At 37.3% G+C, this 5,248-nt stretch overlaps 1 pseudogene; it reads right to left on the reverse strand.

Annotated features, from left to right (window-relative positions):
• Nucleotides 1-247: 247 nt before the first annotated feature.
• On the reverse strand, nucleotides 248-2,486 carry LOC110320186 (annotated as a pseudogene).
• Nucleotides 2,487-5,248: the final 2,762 nt, after the last annotated feature.

The following is a 5,248-nucleotide window of genomic DNA, read 5'->3' on the forward strand; positions in this document are numbered from 1 at the left end:
TGTTTATTTTGTTCTAAGTGTTTTTACTCTCTCTTTAAGTAGATTTGACCTTCTTCAGGAGAGTAACTGTGCCTACATGCTCAAGCATCTAGAATGTTCTGAAGATATTCATTTCCAATACATAGTAAAGGTTTATGAATCGGTTGCTTGAAAGGACCTCAGGACTTTTAAATTTCATAGTCACTGTGCTGGTGAAGTTGGGAAGATGAGGAGCTCATCCAAGTTCAAAGGCACGTCAGGGGTGCCATCACAATCCAGGCTGACCAGTTGAATATTCATCCAGTTCTTGCTTAATCTTTTTTATGAGCTCGCTGAGCTTAAAAAGAAAAACTAAATTCATTTAAATATTTTACCAATTCTAATGGCCCATAATTATATAAAATTTCTCAGATGTTTAAATTTTTAACAAGGCCTTCATTCTGTCATTTGTCATTGATACTGGTGACAGGAATAGAATATGCATTAAAATGTCAAATATACTAGGATGATGACATTTTAGCTTAGTTCATAATTAAACTACATTTTAGAACTGATAATTCATATTTCAAAGGAGGTGATTGCATTTGAGAATCCTTTCTTGGGATGTCTCCAGTTGGTATTCTATAACTCTGTACTGACCATCCCTATGTAAAATTCCCAGAGCGGCCAAGAGAGGAGATGATGCTTCCCATGCCAACATGGGAAGACCATGTGAAATTAGAAGTGTCTAAGTGGTTATTCAAGGTATAGAGGAGAATGAACACTCTGTGCCTCATTAGAATGCCCTGCTGCCAAAACCAAACTGATAATACTTCATTACAGTGATGGGAGGTGTGATCCAGTACGGGACAATTGAGAATATTTACTCACTAGAAAGTAATAGCATCCAAAGGGCAGCCAGTGAGAGTAACGCAAGAGATGACACCCAGCAGTGTTTGGTACCTGTGTTTTGATCCATGTTGTATGAAGTTTTCAAATTTCCAAGCTTCCCACTGGAAAAAGGCATCCTTGTAATTGTTGAAAATGTATACATTATGATTATGCTTTAAAGTTACCTAAGCATGGTCCTACAGGACAGAGATATTAGTAAGGGTGAAATGTACTTTTATTGAGTTTTATTCAAATTTAAATTCCTATAAATATGCACATATATGCATGTAAGTGCAAAAATAACAATGGCTTTCCAGAGATTTCATCTTTCATATGGAATTTTATCTTGAATAAAAAGCTTACAACTCCTTTCAACCAATGCAGATTTACATTATGCTAATATTCCTGCTTGATGTGCTTTGAAGTACTGCTACATAATATAAAATGACCTTACCTTAAAGTTTAGAATGGGTAGTGGCCTCTCACATTGATCAAGTCTCCCTTATACTGGCATTGCAGGGACAGAGTGCACTTATTTCATGTCAAAGTATGTCAATAGACCTCACACTGTGTAGGAAAGCAAGTAACAATTTTCTGAAAAGTTCAGAGTATCAAAAAAGCTACTGGTTAAGCATAAATGCGTGAAACTCCATTTACAGAACACAACAGCAAGAAAAGATGGTAATGTCCTACAAGTTCTAAAGAAGGACAAGCTTACAAAGATTGCAACTGTCTGCCTTTCCTGCCCCTAAAAGGTTTACCACATCATCTGAGAGTATCATCAATCAAGAAAGAAAAAGTAAACAGTATTGGTGCCCAACATTCTGCAGCCTCCAGAGAATTCCTCACAGTTTTCAGCCATCTCAGTTAGGAGTTGTCTTATAACAGATGAAATAAAACAAAAGCAACATTACCTCATAGCGAAATATTAAAAAAAATACTGTTAATTTCATGAAGTTTTTGAAAGTAATTCTGTCTTCATAAATAACTAAAATGGTGTTTTTACAGTTTTAATTATTCTTGCTGTGAAAAAAAATACTCAAAATGACATCAATCTGTGAAGATAAGCATTGGCTATTTAATACGTTTGGAAACCTGAACCACATTTTCGATCGCTGGTGGTATGCTTTGTTCTTGGTAGGAACATTTTTGTTTCTTCTCTTTTAATACTGATTTTAGACCCTGGCTATATTGACCCCTGTAGCAGTGAACTTGATCTTGAAGACAGTCATGGTCTTCCTCAAAGAATGACAATTCTTTGTAGCCGTTGATAAATTCTTTTCCAACAATGCCTGAGCTTCATCAATAATATATTCAAGCATCACATTAGTCCCCAACCACAGGCACACTTTATCAGTAGGAGCACTGAAGCTTTGCAGTCCAACTTACCTGACAATAAAAATCTGGTCTTCATTGAATTGGCGTACTCTCTTACTTTTTGCAAGTATTTCAGAATTTCTGAAGTCTGTTTAATTTCAGGAATCTGACCTTTCAGCCTCTCTCCCATCTTTTTGAGCAAAATTGTGTTCCATAAAATTATACTTCTAATATAGTTAATGTGGTTTCTTTAATGCCCTATCTTTAGTCTCATTTCCAGGACATTTCATGAAAGAACCTACACCATCCACACACACTGATTCAGGAGTCTCTGGGTGGAGGCCCCAGCAGAGCTTCGAAGTAACATCCCTCCTTACCCTTGGCCATCTTGAGAAAGCTGCCAGTTCTTTTCTATGAGAGACAGGAAGGAACTGGATCTGGGTGGAGGGGAGGATAGGGAGAAACTGGGAGGACAAGAGGGAGGGGAAACTAATCAAGGTCTATTATATAAGAAAAAAGTATATTAGATAAAAGGAAAAGAATTGAAAAAAATCCCTTGTTTCATTGATTATTTGTATAGCTTATTTGTGTGTTTTTATTTCATTGACTTCAGCCCCGTGTTTGATTATTTTTTGTAGTAGTTCTTCTGAGTGTGACTTCTTTTCTCATCTAGTGCTTTCAGGTGTGCTATTAAGTTGGTAGTATGATATCTCTTCTTTTTTTAAACTATAGTTTGTTTTATTTCACTTTATTTTATTTTATGTAAGCACTTAGGACTATGACATTGTCTTTTACAATTAACTGCATTGTGTACCACAGATTTGGGTATGTTGTATATTCATTTTCACGCTATTCTATAAATTTTTATTTATTTTCTTAATGTCTGTCTTGGCCCATTTTTCTTTCAGTATACAGTTGTCCAATTTCCATGAGTTTGTAAGCTTTCCGTTATTGATAATCAGTTTTAATCCATGGTGGTCATATAGGATAGAAGGCATGTTCTTTTGAATTTGGGTGAAATGTTCAGTAAATATCTGTTAGTTCCATTTGCTTTATGACATCAACTAGTTCCAGCATTTGTTTATTTGTTCAGTTTTTGTCTGGATGACGTGCGTATTGGCAAGAGTTGGGTGTTGAAGTCTCGCACTCTCAGTGTATGAGTGTCAATGTGTGATTTTAGCTATAGTACTATTTCCTTTACTACTTGGGTGCTTGTGTTTGGTGCATAGATGTAAAGAATTACAATGTCCTCCTCTTGGATTTTTGTCTTCACTAAGTAAGTAGTGTCCTTCCATATATCTTCTGGTTAGTCCTGCTGTCAATTCTATTTTTTTAAAGATATTAAAAGGGCTATGCTAGCTTTTTTTCTTATGCTTGGAAAATGTTTTCCCATATTTTTAACTTGATGTGACGTCTATCATTGATGTTAATTTGTATTTCTTGAATACTTGGTTACTTGGATACCTACAGCAGAATGATTGATCCTGATTTTACTTCCATTAACAAAATGAGTCTTTTTTTCCTTTTTCAAAAAGAAATTAGATATTTTCTTTATTTATATTTCAAGTGTTAACCCCTTTCCTAGTTTCCCCTCTGGAAATCCCCTATCCCCTCCCCCATACTCCTGTTCCCCAAACCAACCACTCCCATTCTCAGTCCTGGAATTAGCCTATACTTGGGGATAGAACCTTCACAGGACCTAGGGCCTCTCCTCTCATTGATGACCGACTAGGCCATCACCTGATACATATACTGCTAGAACCACAAGTTCCACCATGTGTTTTCTTTGATTGGTGGTTTAGTTCGGGGGTTGCTGGTTAGTTCATATTGATATTCCTACGATGGGGCTGAAAACCCCTTCAGCTCCTTGGGTACTTTCTCTAGCTCCTCCTTTGGGGACCTTGTGCTCCATCCAATGGATGATTTTGAGCCTCCACTTCTGTATTTGCCAGGCACTGGCAGAGACCCTCAGGAGACAGCTATATCAGGCTCTGGTCAGCAGGCTCTTGTTAGCATCTGCCATATTGTCTGGGTTTGGTGGTTGTTTATGGGATGGATCCCGCAAGTGGAGCAGTCTATGGGTGATCATTCCTTCAGTCTTTGCTCCAAACTTTGTCTCTGTAACTCCTTCCATGGATATTTTGTTCCCCTTCTAAGAAGGATTCTGAGCTTCTGGGCTAATATCCAGTTATCAGTGAGTGCATATCATGTATGTTCTTTTCTGATTGGGTTACCTCACTCAAGATGATATCCCCCAGATCCATCCATTTGTCTAAGAAGTTCAAAATTCATTGTTTTTAATAACTGAGTAGTATTTCATTGTGTAAATATACCACATTTTCTGTATCCATTCCTCTGTTGAGGGACATGTGGATTCTTTCCAGCTTCTGGCTATTATAAATAAGGGTGCTATGAACATAGCGGTGCATGTGTCCTTATTACCAGTTGGAAGATCTTCTGGGTATATGCCCAGGAAAGGTATTGCTGGATCCTCCAGTAGTACTATGTCCAATTTTCTGAGGAACTTCCAGACTGATTTCCAGAGTGGTTGTTCCAGCTTGCAGTCCCACCAACAATGGAGGAGTGTTCCTCTTTCTCCACATCCTTGCCAACATCTGCTGTCACCTGAGTTTTTGATCTTAGCCATTTTGACTGGTGTGAAGTGAAATATCAGGGTTGTTTTGACTTGCATTTCCCTGATAATTAAGCATGTTTAACATTTTTTAGGTGCTTCTCAGCCATTTGGTATTCCTCAGTTGAGAATTATTTGTTTATCTCTGTACCCCATTTTTTAATAGGGTTATTTGGTTTTTTGGAGTCCAACTTCTATAATTCTTTATATATACTGGATATTAGCCCCCTATCAAATTTAAAATTGGTAAAGATCTTTTCCTGATCTATTGGTTGCCTATTGGTCTTATTGAGAGTGCCCTTTGCCTAGAAGCTTTACAATTTTATGAGGTCCCATTTGTCAAGCCATTGGTGTACTGCGCAGGAATTTTTCCCCTGTGCCCATTTCTTTGAGGTTCTTCCCCACTTTCCTCTTTATAAGTTTCAGTGTTTCTGGTTTTATGTGGAGTTC

The sequence above is a fragment of the Mus pahari genome, chromosome 4 (assembly GCF_900095145.1).
Source record: "Mus pahari chromosome 4, PAHARI_EIJ_v1.1, whole genome shotgun sequence".
NCBI lineage: Eukaryota > Metazoa > Chordata > Mammalia > Rodentia > Muridae > Mus > Mus pahari.